We start from the raw sequence: 23,715 nt of genomic DNA, 5'->3' as shown, positions 1-23,715 counted from the left end.
CTCGTTGATCTGTCTAATATTGACAATGGTGTGTTGAAGTCTCCCACTATTATTGTGTGGGAGTCTAAGTCTCTTTGTAAGTCTTTAAGAACTGGCCTTATTTTCTGGGTGCTCCTTTATTAGGTGCATATATATTTAGGATCGTTAGCTCTTCTTGTTGCATTGATCCTTTTACCATTATGTAATGTTCTTCTTTGTCTCTTTTGATCTTTATTGTTTTGAAGTCTATTTTATGAGAGATGAGAATTGCAACCTCTGCTTTTTTTTTTTTTTTGCTCTCCATTTGCTTGGTAAATCTTCCTCCATCCCTTTATTTTGAGCCTTTGTGTATCCTTGCATGTGAGATGGGTTTCCTGGATACAGCACAATTATGGGTTTTGGCTTTTTATCCAATTTGCCAGTCTGTGTCTTTTGATTGGAGCATTTCGTCTATTTATGTTTAAGGTTAATATTGTTATGTGTGAATTTGATCCTGTCATTTTGATACTAGCTGGCTGTTTTGCCCATTGGTTGATGCAGATTCTTCATTGTGTTGATGCTCTTTACCATTTCGTGTGTTTTTGGAGTGGCTGGTACTGGTTGTTCTTTTCTATGTGTAGTGCCTCCTTCAGGAGCTCTTGTAAAGCAGGCCTGGTGGTGATGAAATCTCTGAGTACTTGCTTGTTCACAAAGGATTTTATTTTTCCTTCACTTATGAAGCTTAGTTTGGCTGGATATGAAATTCTAGGTTGAAAGTTCTTTTCTTTAAGGATGTTGAATATCATCCCCCACTCTCTTCTGGCTTGTAGGGTTTCTGCTGAGAGATCTGCTGTGAGTCTGATGGGCTTCCCTTTGTGTGTAACCCGACCTTCCTCTCTGGCTGCCCTTAGCATTTTCCCCTTCATTTCAACCCTGATGAATCTGATGATTATGTGCCTTGGGGTTGCTCTTCTAGAGGAATATCTTTGTGGTGTTCTCTGTATTTCCTGGACTTGAATATTGGCCTGCCTTGCTAGGTTGGGGAAGTTTTCCTGGATAATATCCTGAAGAGTATTTTCCAGCTTGGATGTATTCTCTTTGTCACATTCGGGTACACCTATCAAACGTAGATTAGGTCTTTTCACATAGTCCTATATTTCTTGTTGACTTTGTTCATTCCTTTTTACCCTGTTTTCTCTAATCTTGACTTCTCATTTTATTTCATCGAGTTGATCTTCGACCTCTGATATCCTTTCTTCTGCTTGGTCAATTTGGCTGTTGAAACTTGTGCATGCTTCGTGAAGTTCTCGTGTTGTATTTTTCAACTCCATCAATTCACTCATATTCCTCTCTAAGTTGTCCATTCTCGTTAGCATTTCATCAAGTCTTTTTTCAAGGTTCTTAGTTTCTTTGCATTGGGTTAGAACATGTTCTTTTAGCTCACGGAAGTTTCTTATTATCCACTTTCTGAAAGCTGATTCTGTCATTTCATCACACTCCTTCTCCATCCAGTCTTGTTCCCTTGCTGGTGAGGAGTTGTGATCCCTTGTAGGAGGAGAGGTGTTCTGGTTTTGGGTGTTTTCATCCTTTTTTCACTGGTTTCTTCCCATCTTTGTTGATTTATCCCCGTCGAATTTGTATTTGCTGACTTTCTGTTTTTGGTAAGTTTAAGTCTGCAGCAGCAGAATTCATAAACCCCCTTTTCTTCCCCCCGGGTGTTCTGTCCCAGGGAGTTAGGGCTTTATGCATTTCCGCTGTGCCACTGCCATTTTCCCTGCCCACAAGGTGGCAGCCTAGTCACACTCAGCCTGCAGAGGCTTCGCTGACCTGCTGTGGTCTCCGCCCAGCTGCCCTGTGAACTTTCCTGCAGTCCTGTTTATATGGGTGTAGTTAGAACTGCTTCTGCTATGTTGGCCCACCTCTGTAGTGACGCACTCTCTGTAGTGGCGGGTTGCCTTGGCAACAGCAGATTGCCTCGGGAACTGCAGGGTGCCTCCTTAATGGCGGACACCCCTCCTCCACAGAGCTGGACCGTCCCAGGTTCAGTTGTGTTTGCCGTGAAAGTCTCAACCCAGAGCGTTTCCAATTGCTGTTTTTTTGTTTTTGTGGGGGTGGGACCAGCCAGGCCTGGACACCTGGCTCTCTGCCTCAGAGCCTTTTGTTTTTTAGTTGAACGGTCAGCTCTCTACCAGGTGACCTGGTCGCCTGTTGAATAGCTGCCGATACCTGTGTGATTTCCCATGCGGCGACCCACTGCGCTGGCTGAAACCACGGCTCTGAGATTCATGGTGCTTTTTTGCCCGGGAATCTCCTGGCCTGGCTCCCTGTTTCAGCTCCCCTTGCTGGCTAAGAAGGGACAACATCTCGTTTGCTCTGCATTGGGAACCGCTGCACCAGGGCACAGGCCAAACAGCCGCACCGGCCAAAACAGCAGCGCTGGTGACCTGTGGGGCTCCTCCACCTGTGAATCTCCTGGTCTGTGGGCAGTAAAAATCTGTCTGGAAATGCGGCGTCCACTCACCCTCTGCGCTTTCACTCGGACCTGCAATCCCGAGCTCCTCCTAGCTGGCCATCTTGGATCTCTCTCCCAAGGATCATTTTTCAACACCCACATTTACCACTCACACTTCTTTCCATCTGCTGATTAAAATGAATTTAACAAGTAATCACAACACTCTTTGCTTAACAAAAGGAAAGAGTACCTTAGTAATTTTGGAAACTTTTAGTTTATTCTTCTAACCATTGCTCAAAACAATCTTAAAATATCTGCACTTAGAGAGTCCAATTAATTACTTTTAAATTAGTTTGAAGTTGATTTTATCACACAGTGATTTGCCATCTATCTTTTTATGGTCATGTTTAATAATCCTTTTTATTTTAAGAGGTGTTTTTGCCTGTGTATACATTTGTATGAGCTTAATCCAAACAAACTCTGTGACAATATGTACATAGAGATTGTTGTCTACTATAATCTGAATGTTTGTGCCTCCCAAAATTCATATAGTGATACTTAATCTCCAAGGCAGTAGTATTAAGATGTCTAACCTTTGGAAGGTAATTAGGTCATGAAGGCAGAGCCCTCCTGAATTGGATTAGTGCCTTTATAAAGATACCTGAAGGAGGCTGTTTGCTTTTCTACCATGTGAGGATGCATGAAAGGTACCATCTATGATGAATGAGTCCTCACCAGATATCAAATCTCCTGACGCCTTGATGTTGGACTTTCCAGGCTCCAGAACTGTGAACAATATATTTTTGTTTATAAATGACCCAGTCCAAAGCATTTTGTTATAGCAGCCCCAAAGGACTAATACAGTGTCCCACCTACATTCATGTATCAATTTATCCAACATATATTTATTGAAGACCTATGATCTGCTGGATACAATGATAAAATCAATGGACCCACTAGGGAATATGACAAAGAAACTTACAGTTTACTGGATTAACAGACAACAACTGATTAAAGAAATAATATAATTCCAGAGAAATGCCATGAAGAAATCATGAGGATAATGTGAAAGAGTGACTGGGTGGGAGAGGGGGCATATCCCTCAGAGAGGATAATATTGGCCCAGATATCTAAATAAGAAAAGAGCCATACAAAGATGTGGCTGTGGCAAACATTTTTGTTAAAGGGCTTGTGAGTCATATGATATTTGTATCAACTTGTCAACTCTGCCACAAAAGCAGTCGCAGTTAGTAGTAAATGAATGAGCATGGCTATATTACAGTAAAACTTTATTTACAAAAATAGATCCATGAAAGGGGACACATCTTTCAGGCAAAGGGAGCAGAAAAATTAAAAGTCCTAAATCAGGAATAATCTTGGCATTTTATAGGAACAAAAAGTCTAGTATAACTGGAGAATAATAAGTAATAAAAAATGAGACCAGTATATGTCAGAGAGATAAATACTGGGCAGGTTAGCTTGTAGGTTGTGGTAAGTTGTTTGAACTTTATTCTAAGTATGAAAGCATACTTTTGGAGACTACTAAGCAGGTGAGTAATATAATCTTATGTGTATTATTATTGTTAAGATTAATGACATGAAGCTTTTCCCTAAGATTTCTTCTAGTTTTATAGTTTCAGGTCTTAACATTTAAGTAGTTAATGCATTTTGAATTGATTTTTGTGTATGGTATGAAATAGGGTCCATTCTTCTTATTATCCTTTTTTTTTGGCATGTGGATATCCCATTTTTCCAATAACATTTGTTGAAGAGACTATCATTTCCCCATTGTGTATACTTGACACCCTTGTCAAAGATCAGTTGAGCATATATACATGGATTCATTTCTGGTCTCTCTATTGTGTTCCATTATTCTGTACATGTCTTTCTTTCTTTCTTTCATTCTTTCTTTTCTCTCTCTCTCTCTTACTCTCTCTCTTTCTTTCCTTTCCTTCCTTCCTCTCTCTTTCTCTCTTTCTTTCTTTCTTCCTTTCTTCCTTTCTCCCTCCCATCCTCCATTCTCCATTCCTCCCTTCCTCCATTCCTCCCTTCCTTCCCTCTTCATTTTCTTTTTTCAGACAGGGTATCGCTCTGTTATCCAGACTGGAGTTCAGTGGCATGAGCACAGCTCCTTGCAGCCTAGATCCCCTGTGTTTAAGCAATACTCCCACATTAGTCTCCCAATTACTACTATCATACCCAGCTAATTTTTGTATTTTTGTAGAGACTGTGTTTCACCATGTTGGCCAGACTGGTCTCAAACTCCTGGGCTCAAGTGATCTGTCCACCATGGCCTCTCAAAGTGCTAAGATTACAGGTGTAAGCCACAGTGTCTGGTGCATATATATATATATATATATATATATATATATCTGTCTTTATGCCAGTACTGGACTGATTTGATTACTGTAGCTTTGAAATTTATTTTGAAATCAGGAAGCATGATGCCTCTAACTTTGTTCCTTCTCAAATTTATTTAGCTATTCATAGGTTTTTATGGTTCCATATGAATTTGTGGAATTGTTTCTTCAATTTCTGTGAAAAAATCCTTTGGGATTTATTAGGGATTGCATTGAATCTTTAGATTGCCTTGGGTATTATGGACATTTTAGCAATATTAAGTTTTCCAATTCATGAACATAATATGTCTTTCCATTTATTTCTGTCTTCTTTAATTTCCTTCATGAAAGTTTTGTAGTTTTATGTGTATCGGCCTTTCATTTCCTTAGTTTATTCCTAAATATGTTATTCTTTTTGGTGCTATTGTAAATGGGATTGCCTTTCTAATTTCCTTGTTAGAGAGTGTGTTTTTAGTGCATAAAAACACAACTGATTTTTGTATGTTGGTTTTGTTTCCTACAACTTTACTGAATTTGTTTATTAGTTTTAAAGATTTTTTTTAATGGAGTCTAGAATGTTCTATGTATAAGATCATGTCATCTTCAAACAAGGACAAAATTACTCCTTGCCTTCTGATTTAGATGCATTTTATTCACTTATTTTCCTTGCCTGATTGCTTTGGCTAGGGCTTTAAATAAATGTGGTGAGAGTGAGCACCCTTGTCTTATTTTTAATCTTAGAAGTAAATCTTTCAGTTTGAGGTACTCTTCTAAGGATGAATTACAAAGATGAACTAAGGATAGTTGCGAATAAAGCCCCTGCTGCTCACTCTTCTACTAGTACTGGGAATGTCAGCTGGGAAATGTCAATTTTTAGTTTCAAGACTGAGCTGGGGAGCATGACATGTGGTATTAAAATGCCACAAATCTCACTGTTCTTATTGAGATTCAGATATTTTTCTTGAATAAGCATTCTCTGGGCTGCCGCAGGCTTTTGATTAGTTTCTAGAGTTCTTAAAAGCTTTATTCTGCCAAATTCTCCAAGTTATTAAATTGTTTTTATAGTGGAGAAGCTTTGGAGTTCCTTTTCCCTTCATTTTCACTATTATCACACTTTTTAATTTTTTATACTATAATTGATGCAAGACGTTAGAGACACATCTTACTATGTACATTAGGAACCAATTCAAATATCTTCCCATGGAGCCTTTCCTATGTAAAGTGACCTAGCCTAAACAGAGTCTACTTTAGCCATAAAGGTCAGTCATTTAGGTTTCCCTTAAATAAAGACTTACTATTCTGCTGGCAGCCCCCAGACTATGACTAAGTATGATCAGGATCTGATCATTTCCTTCCAACATGAGACTTTTCTAATGCATCCATTCCTCCAAAAGAGGGTTCATGCTGGAGCATAATATAAATAAGATTGGCTAAGAAGGATAGGTCAACACTATGGAGCTCTCAAAAACTAGACAGAAGTCTAGACTTATACCATGTAGGCAATAGCAGGTTATTACAAACTTTAAGTTTTATAATTATTTTTATAATACAATAAAAATTTCACTTATGGCTGTTATGAGGGTGTGTTTTCTGGATCTCCCTTCAAAAAAGAATGAGTCACTCAGCTATAAAGAGTGTATTTATCTGACAATCTCCACCTGTTAACACCTTCAGGTTCTGCCTCAGCCATACTCTTCTTGGACATCCTGTAGTCAATGACTGATCCTGGTGGGTATATTAGAGCTGCACCATTTTTTCCCATGGGACTCCTCTAATTGGAAATTTTAGCTCTAGAGTTCTCTGTTGTGTTAGATGGAACTTTCATAGTCTGATACTCTCCTTGTCCAATCCTACTTCCTCTTCCTTTTACTTTCACATGTATCACAGCAGCACCATTGTCTGGAAAGTTCCCCTACCCACTTTTGCTCCCTCCTTTTATCTTTCACAGGCATTACCTGCAATAAATCTTTGGACTCCTAACTCTGTTTCAGCATCTGCTTCCTAGAGAGGGCCCAACTGACACACAGATTAAGTCATATTTCCATGTGGAGTGAAGGAAAGAAAATAATAAGAGGATTTCCAGAAAAAAATCAACTTCTTTTTAAAATCTATCCTCTTTGGAATCTAATACCATGCTAGTCTGGATGATACTATTCTGGATACCAAAGATCAATTCAGTTATGCTGTAGTGTGAAGGGTGACAGAATATAACAGGCATTTATCAGTGTCAATTTGCTGCCAAGCATCAAATGTAGACCCAATTCAAGTATAAATAAATGATACAAGTTGCTCTAGGATATGTGTATTCTATAAACAAATGGCCCATCATTTAAATGATCTCAGCCATTGTGGCTTAGATCCACAAATCCAACATCTACCTGAAACCCAAAATATGATAAAACGTATAAAAAAGTCATTTATCCAGATACTTGGTGTAATGCAGCCAAACACAAAGTCCAGGATTGAGATGACTGTCTTATTAATTTGGACCCTAAATGTTATCATCTGAAACATTTAACCTATTGACTTATTGGCCTTTACAAAGTAGAAAGAACCTAGAGATCATCAATGAGAATGTCTACTTTTCTGCACTGTATAGGAAAAGAAACTGAGGCTCAAAGACAGCAAATGTCTGTCTCATGGTCACACAAAAAGCTAGTTGCCAAGCTAGGGTTGAAACCAAAGTCCTCTTGATTTCACAGAGCTTCCCCTTTCTATTTTTGTGGTAACCATACTGGATGTGTCATTGATTCTAGAGTATTCCTGTTATCAAGAAGCTTAATCCAACAAAGTATATCCATCTGTTTCTTTGCCCTTCCCAGTGAGCCAACATGCAGCTCAACAAAATTTTTATTTTTGTATCTACAGAGATGATCTTTAATAGATGATGAAGTGAAAATCAACTAGAGGTTACATAATTTAGGTTATCCAACTCCAAAGCAAGAGAAGGCCTCAAGCAACATTATCTGATTATGCAATTTTGCTGTTGTAGAGAAGTAATCAAATTAATCTTAGAGGTTCATTTATGAGTGTGACATACTCATTTCATCATATTGAAACTTCTCAACAATTTTCAACACAAGATGTACTGGTGACTTCTTTTCCTAGTATTTTCTGATTTTATTAAAACCTTAAATTCTAGATGTTTGAAAATAGTTATTTACCTTCAATTTTCCAAAATGTTTCATAGTCAGGCTTTCTGGCTTGAATATGTTGATTTCTAAGAATATAGGTCAGCTCCTAAAAGGACAGCAAATTTATTAAGTTGTTTCTATAGAAAAAGAAAAGATAGCAGGTGCAATAGAATCGGGTGCAGTTGGATCTACTTTTTCTAAAGCTCCAGGTTTAATTATAATTGTATCTTTTGGCAACTCAGTGGCTGGCATTTTTCCCTTAGTCATTATTTAACTCATGTTCCTACAAGGTATCAGGGAATACAAGCCTTTGTGAAGTGCCAAGCTATTGACCAATTCTGGCTGCAGCAAATCCTATGACAAATGAAAGGATTTAGCTTGACTCCCCTGTTCCCTTATCATCCTCTTTTGATTGTTGTCTCTGAGGATAGTCCTGTGGTTTAAGATTGGCACTGCCTTGAACTGGTGGGACTCAGGCACCTCAGCATGGTGAGATAGGCAGAGATTAGTAATAGCTATAGCTAATCAGGGTTATAAAATGTTGGAAAGACCCTAAAGATTTTATTTCTACATTCAATTTGTATGAGTAAATGCCTGTTCCTGAGGAAGTATAGGCTGGTACATGTCCCTGTCTTAAACTTGACTATAGCAGAATCAGGTTTAAATGAATTTCAAGGATGTCTCACAAGTGGAGACTGTGTTTGCGTATTTGTGGTGGTAAAGCATTACTAAAGCAATGCTCATTCATTTATTAAGCACACACTGTGTATCACATACTCGGCCAGACAATGAGATTATAACACTAAATAAGACAGGAAAAGGTCCTTGACCTCAGAGAACTTACGATCTAATGGGAAAAAGAAACAGATGCATGTATAATAATGATACTATACAGAGATGGATTCTAGGGGACTGCCTAGAAAGGCAATCTAACATAGATTTGGGAGTAATGAAAGACTTCTTAGAGGAAGTGATATGTAAGTTAAGACCTAAGGAAGATGAGAAGTGAGAGAGAACAGTGTTTGTGTTCAGTAGTGAGGATGACATTAGCTAAACAGATTAAGAGAATAAAAATCATGAAAGAAAGACCCCTTCAATTAAGGGACTGAAATAAGGCATTCACAGATGGAGCATGACATGTAAAGTAAAGAGTGATAAAGCTCTGACGGCTGGCTAATACTTTGAAGAAGAGAGTTAGGACTTTAGCATCAAAACATGTATAGGTCTATTTCAATGGCACTCTATTCATTAGTATTCATCATATGTGAAACTCTTCACTAGGCACTCTGGGAGTCAGAGCTTTTATTAATTATTATAGCACATATTTATTGAGTATTTAACTCTATGAAATAGATATTATTGTTATCTTCATTTTGCAACAGTTTTCACACTGTTGAATAGATGGGAGAAAAATGTAAGCAGTATGTAGCATGGACACTCATAAGGAGAAAGGGTCACAGGACTTGAGCTCTCAAAAAAAGACAGAATATCTTGATATACAGGAAACAATTGCAAAGGAGAGGTCAGAATTAGATTTTTCATCAGCAAGTATGGGCTTAGATAGGCACCACCCCTAAAAGAGTGACTGAGCATGAAGAAGGGCAGATCTGATGATAGAAACTTAGAAGATGCTCATGGTCTACTAGAGTGAAAAAGAGAAACCATCAAATGAGATCAAGAAGGAAATTATCTCTTTTTCCCTGAAGCAAGTCAAGGTAACCAGAATTTTTCTTCCCCAAGGCAGGTTGTAGAAACTAGAACTCTTCTCTTCCAAAGCAAGCCTTAAAACTTAGAAAGGTCAGTATCTCCGTTTTCCCTTCTCCCTTCTCCTTTGAGTACCCTCATTCCAGAGGGGTCTTGCCCCATACCTGGGAAAAAGGCATGCTGCACAGACAGAACAAGAAAAATCTAAACAAACAGGGCTTGATCGGTTCCTGGAATCTAGAAGGGATGAGTTTCACAGAATGTGTGAAGGATTGTGTCAACTAAAACTGAAGGATGAAGTTACTGTTACCTCTAATAATACAGTTTTACTTTTCCTTCTAAATGTACTATGTAACAAAGCAAATGTTGATAATTTTCTTGCTAATATGAAAACAGAGAGGCAGAAACACCATGTGTTGACAGGAATTGAAGACAAGTTTTTGATGTAGTTAAATCTAAAGCTGTGTCAACATTTTCACAGCCAGAAGATTTTTGGGTGCACCACCAGATCACTTCTTTGCAAAAGTACTTGATGTTTTAAAAATAAAATTATGGATTTATTTCATAAGAAGAAAGAAGAGTCTTATGCTTTAACAATGCCTTCATCCACCTCAAATTGAACTTCTCTTTACTACAAAACCTCTACAGCATTAGGAGAAATACCTAATGTAGATGATGGGGTGATGGATGCAGCAAACCATCATGGCACATGTATACCTATGTAACAAACCTGCACATTCTGCATATGTACCCCAGAACTTAAAATATAATTTAAAAAAACCCCTCTAGCCCAATGGCATAAGATTAAGATTCATGAAATGCTTCAATTAAAGCCAAACATGTAACTACTTGATAAGTGCTTCTGTTAAGATTAGAACCCAGGTATCCATAGTTCTAAACTGTACTTTTTCTTCACCAGAAGACTCAGCAAGTCTACTCTTCCATCTTCTTCTGCCTGCTTTATTCTAGCAGTGCTGGCAGCTGATTAGATGCTGCCCACCCAGATTGAGGGTGGTTCTGCCTTTCCCAGCCCACTGACTCAAATGTTTATCTCCTTTGGCAACCCCCTCACAGACACACCCATAAACAATACTTTGCGTCCTTCAATCCAATCAAGTTGACATTCAATATTAACCATTACAAATCCACCCCTTGCCAACTTGAATCCATACGTATCTTCTGAAATCATACATAATCTCCAAATAAAGACAATAATAAGGTCATAATTATGCCAAACATAATACAGCTATCCTTCATACAACTGAAAGTACATTAATCCTTTACCTAAATGCTATTACATAAAGTTAACAGCACTTAAATGCTGAAATGAAGTCAATAAATCTTATGTCACATGATAAGGAAAAAGAAAATAAAAAGATATTTTCTTTTTTTGAGATAGAGTTTTGTTCTTGTTGCCCAGGCTAGAGTACAATAGCGTAATCTTGGTTCACTGCAACCTCCGTCTCCCAGGATCAAGCGATTCTCCTGCCTCAGCCTCCCAAGTAGCTGGGATTACAGGCATGCACCACCACACCCAGCAAATTTTTGCGTTTTTAGTAGAGATGGGGTTTCACCATGTTGGTCAGGCTGGTCTTGAACTCCTGATCTCAGGTGATTCACCCGTCCTGGCCTCCCAAAGTGCTGGGATTACAGGCATGAGCCACCATGCCTGGCCAAAAAGATATTTTCTTACTACAAGTGTATAAATGCATACACATGTTCTTAAAAAAATAAGGAGGAAATACTTATAACAATTACAGTCCTCATTTCTGCAACTGATCATGTGGTAGTTGCTGGTAATGATGACTACCTTCTTCTACTACCCATTCTGCATTTGCTTTTCAACGTAAGTTCCAATTCCAAACCATATCTTTGTGAATGAATAAAACTGAATTTTTTTTTAGAGCAACTAATTTATCTCTTGAATGCTTTGTTGCTTAGAAATGTCTTCTGTCAGATATTCTAAATCATCTCTCTCAAGTTCAAAGTTCCACAGATCTCTAGGGCAGGGGAGAAATGCCACAAGTCTCTTTGCTGAAGCATAGTAAGAATCATCTTTGCTCCAGTTCCCAATAAGTTCCACACCTCCATCTGAGACCACCTCAGCCTGGACTTCATTGTCCATATTACTCTCAGCATTTTGGCCAAAAGTATTCAACAAATCTCTTGTGGGAAGCTCCAAACTCCCACATCTTCCTATATTCCTCTGAGTCCTCCAAACTGTTCCAACCTCTGCACGTTACCCAGTTCCAAAGTTGCTTCCACATTTTAGGGTATCTTAATAGCAGCACCCTACTCTACTGGTACCAATTTACTATATTTTCATACTGATATGAGTCCATTTTCATACTGCTATAAATAAATATCCAAGACTGGGTAATTTATAAAGAAAAAGAGGTTTAATGGACTCACTGTTTCACGTGGCTGGGGCAGCCTCACAGTCATGGTGGAAGGTTAAGAAGGAGCAAAGACACATGCAAGAGAGCGTGTGTAGGGGAACTCCCCTCTATAAAACCATCAGATCTCATGAGGCTTTTTCACTATCACAAGAACATCATGGGAAAAACCCATCCCTATGATTCAATTACCACCCACTGGGTCCCTTCCATGACATGGAGATTATGGGAGCTACTATTCAAGATGAGATTTGAGTGGGTCCACAACTAAACCATACCAGCCTTCATTCTTTTCCGAATTTGATATACTATTTGGACTTTTGAGGGACTACGAAGTTTTAGCAAACAATTCCTGACTTATCATGAACCAGGCTTCTTAAACCAATGACCTTTTATGTCACATACCTAAAATACAGAAAGATAGACTGAGTATATTATTTTCCAAGTTTGCTTTTTTAGCTCGATGAACTATAACTTGCACATTGAGTGCGACATTACTTAAAAACATTTATAATATATGATATTTAAACATTTCTGCATAATTTTAATGGCTGCACCCCTACACACAAACCAATTTGAACCCAGTCAATACCTTTGCAGGGGTGAATGTACACAATTTCAACAAACTAAAATAGTAAAATATTTACTTTCTGATACTTCTGTTTCACGTAGACACAATATGATAAATAGATTTTCAGTGCAAGGAAACTTAAAGACACAGAATAGGTGGAAATAAAGGAAGGCTAGAAGAATAAAAGGAAACAGAAGATTGAGGCATTTCTTGGTCTGTCTGACCTTCTACTTAGGTGGTCACTGGAAAAGGTCGTCTTTTTCTCTAGATGAAAGTGAATCTGATTTAAATGGCGATATTGGATTTTTCAGATCACTGCAGAATGGCAATCATGCTATTCAAATGATTCATTTATTTTGTTGACTCCACTTTGTTTTCTAATCTTTATATACCTGAATAGCAGAAGAAAGCTCCTCAAATAATAAAAGGAACTTCAAACACACCTAACCACTGTTCATTTTTCTCTAACCACTGTTCCTTTTTCTCTATCAGCTATAATCTTCACATTAATTCTAGCTGGCCAGCTCTCAAAAAATACTCTACCTTTTATAAGGAAGATTTGTGGGAAAGGAAAAATGTCTAGGTCTACTCTCTAGGTTTCTACTTACATGGAAAAAATGCAGAGGGGTTTATAGAGGGGTCCCACAGGGGGAGTTAAGAGAAACATGCTGTAATAGTTGTTTGGTGTGCTCCCAGATTCTCACATCAGGAATGAGGCACTCATTCCACTAATGGCAGAGTGTTGGCTGCCAAGCTGAGTTTTACCTGGGGATCACTCCATCAGCCAAAGGAAACTGCTATGCTCAACATTTAAGCTTTCTTCCCAGGGGTAGCCCACATCCAATGCCTGGAAATATGGGAGTACAAAGCCTGAACCCCTATGTTGGTTCAGTACAACTCAAAAGGGTCATCCTACCTCCAGAACTCCCCCATAGGACCAGATAAGGCCTTCATTGCAGTGGCATATCAGTAGAACCTCTCTTTTCCAAAACTCACTTCTCCCATTCCTTTACCATGCTATTCCTGACAGCATTGCTCAAGAAAACTCCTGCACACAAATTTCCATCTCAAAGTCTGTTTCTTCAGGAGCTTGGTCTAAGACAGAGGTAAAAGTAGAGACGTTGTTATCTAGCAGCAGCAGAAGAGTTCTAAGGAGCTGGATGTTTCTTTTTTCTGGGTTAGTGACAAAATACCACACTGCTGGCATGCCACTTTCAGTCTAGGAATTGCTGAGTTTATCAGTACAGAGTGAACTTCTGATCTATTTATATTTTACCACATGTAATATGACTCCATTGGGATAAATAACATACCCTCTGATATTTTAACTGAATTGACTGTTTAATTCAGTTAAGATGGTAAACTCACTCAACTGTATAGATAACAGCCCAAGAAGAGTTAATAAAATCAGACTGGGGAATTTAAGAATAAAGAATAAAGACTTATGTGATGCATAAATCTGAAATTTCTTTTTCAGTAGAGTAGGTTATAAAATAAAAGGATGATATACACAGAAAAGAAATAAATTAGTGGAAGTGCTAAGATATGCATTATTGATTAATAGATCAGTTATTACTCTTGCACTTTCTTTTTTTTATTGAATTTTAGGTTTTGGGGTACATGTGAAGAACATGCAGGATTGTTGCATAGGTACACACATGGCAGTATGATTTGCTGCCTTCCTCCCCATCACTTATATCTGGCATTTCTCCCCATGCTATCTCTCCCCAACTCCCCACCCCCCGCTGTCCCTCCCCTATTTCCCCCCAACAGACCCCAGTGTGTAGTGCTCCCCTCCCTGTGTCCATGTGTTCTCATGGTTCAACACCCACCTATGAGTGAGAACATGCAGTGTTTGATTTTCTGTTCTTGTGTCAGTTTGCTGAGAATGATGGCTTCCAGGTTCATCCATGTCCCTACAAAGGACACGAACTCATCATTTTTTATGGCTACATAATATTCCATGGTGTATATGTGCCACATTTTCCCTGTCCAGTCTATCATTGATGGGCATTTGGGTTGGTTCCAGGTCTTTGCTATTGTAAACAGTGCTGCAACTGCATCAACTAATGGGCAAAACAGCCGGCTAGCGTCAAAATGGCAGGATCAAATTCACACATAACAATATTAACCCTAAATGTAAATGGGCTAAATGCCCCAATCAATCAAAAGACACAGACTGGCAAATTAGATAAAAAGCCAAAACCCATCAGTGTGCTGTATCCAGGAAACCCATCTCACATGCAAGGATACACAAAGGCTCAAAATAAAGGGATGGAGGAAGATTTACCAAGCAAATGGAGAGCAAAAAAAGCAGGAGTTGCAATTTTACTCTCTGATGAAATAGACTTTAAACCAACAAAGATCAAAAGAGACAAAGAAGGACGTTACATAATGGTAAAAGGATCAATGCAACAAGAAGAGCTAACGATCCTAAATATATATGCACCCAAGACAGGAGCACCCAGATACAAGTGCTCAGATACAAGATACACAGATACAAGCACCCAGATATAAGATACAAGGCAAGTTCTTAATGACTTACAAAGAGACTTAGACTCCCACACAATAATAGTGGGAGACTTTAACACCCCATTGTCAATATTAGACAGATCAATGAGACAGAAAATTAACAAGGCTATCCAGGACTTGAACTCAGACCTGGACCAAGCAAACCTAATAGACATTTACAGAACTCTCCACCCCAAATCCACAGAACATACATTCTTCTCAGCACCACATCACACCTACTCTAAAATCGACCACATAATTGGAAGTAAATCACTCCTCAGCAAATGCAAAAGAACGGAAATCATAACAAACAATCTCTCAGACCACAGTGCAATCAAGTTAGAACTCAGAATTCAGAAACTAACTCAGAACCGCACACCTTCATGGAAACTGAACAACTGGCTCTTGAATGTTGACTGGATAAACAATGAAATGAAGGCAGAAATAAAGATGTTCTTCAAAACCAACGAGAACGAAGACACAACATACCAGAATCTCTGGTACACACTTAAAGCAGTCTCTAGAGGAAAATATATAGCAATAAGTGCCCACATGAGAAGCAAGGAGAGATCTAAAATTGACACCCTATCATCAAAATTGAAAGAGCTAGAGGAACAAGATCAATGGAACTAAAAACCTAGCAGAAGACAAGAAATAACTAAGATCAGAGCAGAACTGAAGGAAATAGAGGCACAAAAAACCCTTCAAAAAATCAATAAATCAACAAAATAGACAGACCACTAGCCAGATTAATAAAAAAGAAAAGAGAGAATAATCAAATAGATGCAATAAAAAACGATAAAGGGGATATCACCACAGATTCCACAGAAATTCAAACCACCATCAGAGATTATTACAAACAACTCTATGCACATAAAATAGTAAGCCTGAAAGAAATGGATAAATTCCTGGACACTTGCATCCTCCCAAGCCTAAACCAGGAAGAAGTCGAAACCCTGAATAGACCAATAACAAGGTCTGAAGTTGAGGCAGCAATTAAGAGCCTACCACCCAAAAAAGCCCAGGTCCAGATGGGTTCACAGCCGAATTCTACCAGACGCACAAAGAGGAGCTGGTACCATTCCTTCTGAAACTATTCCAAATAATCCAAAAAGAGGGAATCCTTCCCAAATCATTTTACAAGACCAACATCATCCTGATGCCAAAACCCGGCAGAGACTCAGCAAGAAAAGAAAACTTCAGGCCAATACTCTTGCACTTTCAAGTGATATGCAATGACCACTAAGGTATAGGAATGTTTTGTGCATCAGTTTGATCATTTTTAATACAGGGATTTTGACAAGTTCAGTGAGGTTCAACCTTCTCACAACCAAAGTCTCTTTTAAAAAAATTCCCTATACCCCACCCCTGCAATACCATGGACGTCACAACTTAAAATATTAAGCCTATTCTGCAAAGTTTTTATTAAATAATTTTTTATATGTAGTAGCCAAACATACATGTGTCTGTCAATCAGAGCTTCTGATGAATGTGAAGTTGCCAGATAAACCACACTAATCTCATAAAAACTCCACCCCAAAGTGATGACACTTAATGTTCTACTTAGCCTGCGTAGCTTTATTTTGAGAAACTAGGACTTCCCTTTTAAAACTGTTCCAAATGCTTTAATATAAGGCTTAGAAAACCTATAGAAACCATAGAACTTCAGGTTAGAAATCACTGGACTGTTTTACCTTGAAAGTACCTCTCAAGTCTAACACTTTGTTTTGTGACATTTTTTCATGTCTCCTTTTAGCAAGTCATTTTAATGCATTTTTGTTCAATCATAAAGGGTTTCACTGGATTCTGGAACCTTGCAAATCTAAGAAGTAATTTCCTTTTCAATTGATTATATAGAACACTTTGGTATCATCTTAAAAATAGTGTAATCAGAGGTGAGAATCGGAAGTTTATTATGACAATCTATAAGATAGGTGATATCAAAGAAGTCACAAAGACCTCTACTGCGTATCATAACTCGTGGTAAATCCACAGTGCCCTAGAAACCTAGGATCCATTATTTGAGAAATATAAGTGACAAATTCCAGTGGGTGAATCCTGACAACAAAGCTAATTCTTTTCATGTACAAGTAAATCAACCATCTGAATTTTATCTGCAAGTCCACTTGATTTCATAGGTTTCTGTTCACAGATAAAAAAAGAGTGTTGTCTATCATCTATCAGGATCAACATACATTTTGTACAGACATGAAAAATATTTGGCTCTGGTCTAACTGGAAAGTGATGGAATAGATTATCTGTACTTATTGGCAGGACAGGTAAAATTTACTGGCAGCAGGAAGAATTCCTAACCAATATGCTAAATATCTCCATTTATGGTCAAGATAGCTTTATCAAGCAGTAGCAGGAAGGCCTGGCTAAGAGGGAAGCCAAAGTCTCCTTTTAAGCTGCCTAGCTCCACACTACACATCTCGGCTAGTGTGAAAATAAAAATAATATTTGGTTTAAATTACATTCCACTTTGGTGTAGGAAGAGTGGGAACATCCTACATGTTGAAAGAATGAGAGAACAGTTTTATCACTATATTTTGAATAATGACTGGGGGTACTGAGGGACTGCAGAAGAGTTTCTTTGACTACTTTAAACACACATCTAAAGCAATGAAACATGCATAATATTAAAATAGGGCACATTTTATGTTTCTGTAATTCTTGTTTGCCTGTTTTCTTCAAATGCTAATGGGCAAGAATTATTCAGTTTAGAAATGCATACAAAGCCATGTTCAAAGACCAGTGGAGTCAGATCACATATGCAGAGCTCTGCCATTTTGGAAGTCATGGACATTAATGGCCTGCCTGTTAATGGTTTTGCTCCTATGCAGAGGTGGTGCAGAATACTTTTGGTGACTTTATAAGCAGTACTTCTGTTAAGTTCCTTCCTGTCTAGGTGCTTTAAATTTCTGGGAGACCATCATTGTTATTTAAATTCTATGAATTTAGTAATCTGTAGATTTAGGGTGACTTACAGCTAATAGAACTGTGATTCTCTGTGCTTAAAATCATCCAGGCCCCTTCTTTACTTATTTATGTGACGTTTGAGGGAGGGTAACCTTCTTTATTTTGTTATCAAGTTCAGTTAGACAGTACTTCAAAGGCTTTAGGGACCAGGCATCTTTTCTATTATCCCAGAATTTCAGCAGAGGGAGGAGTGACAACTGTGGTATCCTGGAAGGCACACTGGGGTAGGAGATGAGAGAGCTGTATTAGCTGTACTAACAACTTCAACCAAGGTCAATCACTTTCCTTTCTAGTAGGTGATTCTCTTAATTGCAAAATGAAAGGCTCAAGGATATGGAGAAGGAAAGAAGTTTCCTTTTATTGAGAGTTTTCCATTTACTACTGGACACTACAAAAATCCTTTAACATATTATTGTATTTGGTCTTTACAACTACTCTAAAAGCTAGACACTAGAGTTCTTTCAATTTTACAGAAGAGAAATCTGAGGCTTACAGAAACTAGACATTTTAAATAGTGCTCAGCAGAGCTCTAGGAGTCCATAGAGGTGCCTCTGTACCCCTCAAGCTAATGAGAAGGTAGATGCCTTGACCACCAATTTCAATCAAATCTACTGTGTTTTTATACATTGTATATATTGGGTTTCCATGTATGTTTTTCTTTGTACTTTATATTCTGATACTAGAAGATACTTAAACATTTTTAGTAATCCCAAAGATCTTGTCTGCCATCAATATAACATTTAATATCCAGTCACCATGAGAAAATACTAAAAGGTAGACATCTGCTGGGCTCTCTCATCACAGATCATCAATTTCAAACATGAATTTGAAATCATCCGTGTTTTTCTTGCTCTTACTACAGAAACCAACATTCTGAGCTTTCCCTATCTTATGCTGTTTTGAATTCTACACAGAAAGTCAGGTTGACCTGGCCTGGTTAAAATGCTCATATGAAATGGCTGGAGGAGATTGTTTCTTAGACCTGGTTATCATGGGCAAAGCAAAAGTTCAGGGTGAAATCAGGACTGTCCTCAATTCTCTGTCACTTAAAGCAGAGATGAGCTATTAGGCTTGGCCCACTTAGATGAGGCTTGGAGAGTCTCCAATTTCCCAGCTAATTAGGCAGCCCCTACTGCCCTGTGGAAGTTTCCAGCACTGCATACTGTCATAAATATGAGTAAAGCACCCTATCTTGGCTGTGAAATTACTCAAAATTACAGTTTAGTTTCATTTTAACACTCTTTGCTATCCATCTCTGTCCAAGTTTATTCCTAAAGACAGTGTAATAAGAAAATCTCATAAAAGAATGAGATTTAAAGCCATCTAATCTTCACTAAAATGCTTTCCTGATCAATAAGGCTTTTGTTCAATCATTTATTTCTTTATTCATTTATTTTCTAAGACATGCCAGGCAGTGAACTAGATGCTGGAAATGAAAAGATGAACAGCAAACACATGGTTCCTGCCCTTAGGAGGTTGACAGTCTTGTAAGAGACACACATTTACGAGTAAGAATGAGTCAGGGAGATGAAGGTAATGATCCAGGTATGTTCAAGTTACATTAGTAAGGGCCAAGAGACCAAATGACTCTCAGCAGACCTCTAAGCTGCTGCTTCTTCCTTCTTCCTTCTTCGTTTCTTCCTTCCTCCTCCTCCTCCACCTCCTCCTTCTTCTCCTCCTCCTCCTCCTTCTTCTTCTTCCTCTTTTTCTTCTAATTATACTTTAAGTTCTGGAATACATGTGCAGAACATGCAGGTTTGTTACATAGGTATACACATGCCATGGTGGTTTGCTGCACCCATCAACCCATCATCTACATTAGGTATTTCTCCTAATGCTATCCCTCCTCTAGCTCCACAACCCTTGAATAGGCCCCACTGTGTGATATTCCCCTTCCTGTGTCCATGTGCTCTCATTGTTCAGCTCCCACTTATGAGTAAGAACATGCAGTGTTTGGTTTTCTGTTCTTGTGTTAGTTTTCTGAGAATGATGGTTTCCACCTTCATCCATGTCCCTGCAAATAACATAAACTCATCCTTTTTTATGGCTGCATAGTATTCCATGGTGTGTGTATGTATGTATATATGTATATATGCCACATTTTCTTTATCCAGTCTATAATTGATGTGCATTTAGATTGGTTTCAAGTCTTTGCTATTGTGAACGGTGCTCCAATAAACAACGTGTGCATGTGTCTGTATAGTAGAATGATTTATAATCCTTTAGGTATCTATCCCGTAATGGGATTGCTGGATAAAATGATATTTCTGGTTCTAGATCCTTGAGGAATTGCCACACTGTCTTCCACAATGGTTGAACTAATTTATACTTCTGCAAAGAAAAAGAAACTATCATCAAAGTGAATAGACAACCTACAGAATGGGAGAAAATTTTTGCCATCTATCTATCTGACAAAAGGCTAATATCCAGAATCTATGAATAAATTTAAAAATTTACAAGAAGAAAACAAACAACTCCATCAAAAAAGTGGACAAAAAACATGAACAGACACTTCTGAAAAGAAGACATTTATGCATCAAAGAAATGTGAAAAGAAGCTTATCATCCCTGGTCATTAGAGAAATGCAAATCAAAACTACAGTGAGATACCATTTCATGCCAGTTTGAATAGCTATCATTAAAAAGTCAGGAAACAACAGATTCTGGAGAGGATGTGGAGAAATAGGAACACTTCTACAATAAGTCTTTATAAAACCACACAACATTATAAGTTAGAATTTGCACCAAAGCTGGGAACATGACCTGGAGTAGAATAGATGTATTAATTCTTCCAAGAAGTCAGAGCACTATGCCATCAGGGGCACCATTATCTTTGTGACCCTCAAAACATATCATGGCTCAAGATACATTTGTGTTCTCCCCATCTCTGGGCCCTGCACCCTGGGTAAAGGGGTGAGGAATAAGAGCATTCTGGTTGGGCTTTGGCCATAATCCTTTGCTGTTGGTGTTTTGTAGTCTCCAGAGCAGTATGATGCCCATGTTTTCCCTTCTTATTTCTTGAACAAATTTTTATTGATGAGGAAAATTTTCGAGGTCATAGATGTGTTCACTGTATCTTGATTGTGATGATGATTTCGCAGATGTATACACATGTCAAGACTTATCAGATTGTATATTTGATATATTAGCAGTTTGTTATAAGTGAACTAGACCTCAATAAAGCTGTTAAAATGTTTATTGGGTGCTTTCCCTGTGTCAGTCACTGTGTTTTATGCTGTAAGTGCAATGATGAATAATACCTCATACTCAGCACCATGTTTGATTGAACCATATAAAATTGCTTTTCGTATAGGTTAAAAATGAACAAATATTGGCAATGGTTCAACCTAATTTAATAATCACATGTGTTTGTACCATCACTTTGAGATAGGCAGTATGGATATTTTATAGTTGAGAAAATTGGGGCTCATACAGGTAAGGTGACTTGTTGCCACCCTTTGTCAGAGTAGTCTGGCCTGAGTACACTGAGAAAGCCAACTCATACATGGCTGGACATATAGACCATTGATTGTTACAATCTCTATATTCTAGTAGCCCTTTGAAGTGTTGCTCCTGTGGCACCTCTAAGAAGCCAGTGGGCCCTAAAAACCTGTTGACTTTTCCTTGTTGACACAGGATCCTTGCTTGGCTAGTCTGATGTGCTCTGGGTCTGTCTATAGGTCTCAGGCACTTGCCTCCATTTGCTACAATTTCACCTATCTTTTTGACTTTTGGTTTCTACTCACCACTTGCTTTGTTCTCTATTTCCAAGTGAACTTCCTTGACCTCTGATTTCCATATTCCAATGGTTTGGTTATGGATTTCCTGCCCAATAGTGAATCTTACCTTCTAATTAGAAATAGTACCTTCAAGATCAGGGGCTAGAGGGCTCTGAGGATGTCACAGTATAATATTTTTAAAATGTATATTTTCTGAGTTCACACATCAATTCTTTCCATCAGTGGATATTTATATTTTACCTATTATTGTTGAGTTCTTTTCATGAAGTGGGTATAACAAGTGAACCTAATTCATGGAGTTATCACATGGATAAAATGAGACAAACCATGCAGACAAATTAGAACAGGGTCTGGTCCATAATTAGCAGACAATAATGTTAGCTATTATTCTTATCCACATTGCATTAGATTAAATGGTTGGTTTATGTTTGTAGCAGTTTAGATAGGATGGGATTAGAGACACAACAGTGGTGGATATAGTAAAACTACTACCTGCAAGGAGCTTGCAATCTATTACCTAATTTTAATATAAGACATATTATGACAATTAAAATTTAAAAAGCAAAATATGCTACAACAAAAGTGAAATTCCAAGTTAGGGATGGGGTACTGGGAAAAACTTTATAGGATGTGGCATTTGAAGTGGGTCTGAAGGACAAATCAGGCTTTGACATGAGAGATGGACGAGAATGGAGTGGCTATGAAGGGGCCAAGGAAATGACATGGGCAAAGGCAGAGGGCTGAGAAAGTATTCCTGGGCATTTGGAGGGAAGGCAAGTTGGTGTGGTGTGCCTACAGGTATCATAAAAGGGGAAGCTATAAAGGTAGTCTGGTAGACCAGACTTCCAGTAGATTTTAGTGTAGAGGTATTCAAGTACCTGTCAAGATCACTTTGTATATCCTAAGCCCAGTGTTAGAAGCAACTAGATGTGGTGATGAAACGGATTCAAAAACTGATTGTGATAAGTGCCACTAAAATTTGCTTCTTTGTGAAACAACTGATAGCATGCAATGAAAAGAACATGGTATTGTTTCTGTGGTATCTCTACCAAAGATGTACAACCTGAATCTAATAAAACCCCAGATCAAAGGGCATTCTACAAAGTAAGTATACTAGCCTGGAGTGTTTAAAAGTATCAAGATCTGAAAGTCAAAGACAGGATAGGGAATGTATAGAGGTAATTGGATATACATAACATCTAAATATAACACATGATTCTGAACTAGGTCCTTTTACTATAAAGGACACTATTGTGATGACTGGTGAAGTCTGAATGAGATCTAAGAATTATACTGTATTTACATATCGATATTAATTTCTTGATTTTAATGGGCACATTGTGATTTTATCAGGCTGGCAACTTATCGTCATGTGATTTGGAGGGGAGAAAAGCCCCTTGCACTGTATTTGAAAGTTTTCTGTAATTTTAGATTGTTTCAAAAAATGTATAAAATGATCAAAGTGGGTTTCTCAAGGGAAGATAAAATTACAATGAAGTTAAAAGTGATCTTTTCAAAAAAATTGCTGGTGACTGGCTGCCATGGTTTTCTGAAGAGACCTCTTAGCCAGCCATCTGTGTGCAGGATGTGTCTCTACCAGTTTTTTCCAGGGAGGCCAGCAAGGCAGAGACTGCTGTGCCTTTTTAAAAATGAAAAGATAGCACAATAATTGCACATATGTATGGGCTACATGTGATATTTGGATAGATGCATATAATATGTAATGATCACATTGGGTAAATGGGATATCCATCACCTCAAGCATTATTATTTCTTTGTGTTAGGAACATCCAAAATCTTCTCTTTAGCTAGTTTGAAACAAAGCTATTTGGAAAGAAATAGGTATTTCAAAATAACTAGTAAAGAAGATTTGGAATGCTTTGCCCTTTGAGGAACTATACACAAAGAAGCAGTATCAGGAATTCTCTTCCG

This window comes from Aotus nancymaae, unplaced genomic scaffold, assembly GCF_030222135.1.
Source record: "Aotus nancymaae isolate 86718 unplaced genomic scaffold, 86718_ANA_hifiasm-v0.15.2.pri h1tg000004l, whole genome shotgun sequence".
Classification (NCBI taxonomy): Eukaryota; Metazoa; Chordata; class Mammalia; order Primates; family Aotidae; genus Aotus; species Aotus nancymaae.
Note: the sequence above shows the minus strand (reverse complement) of the source record.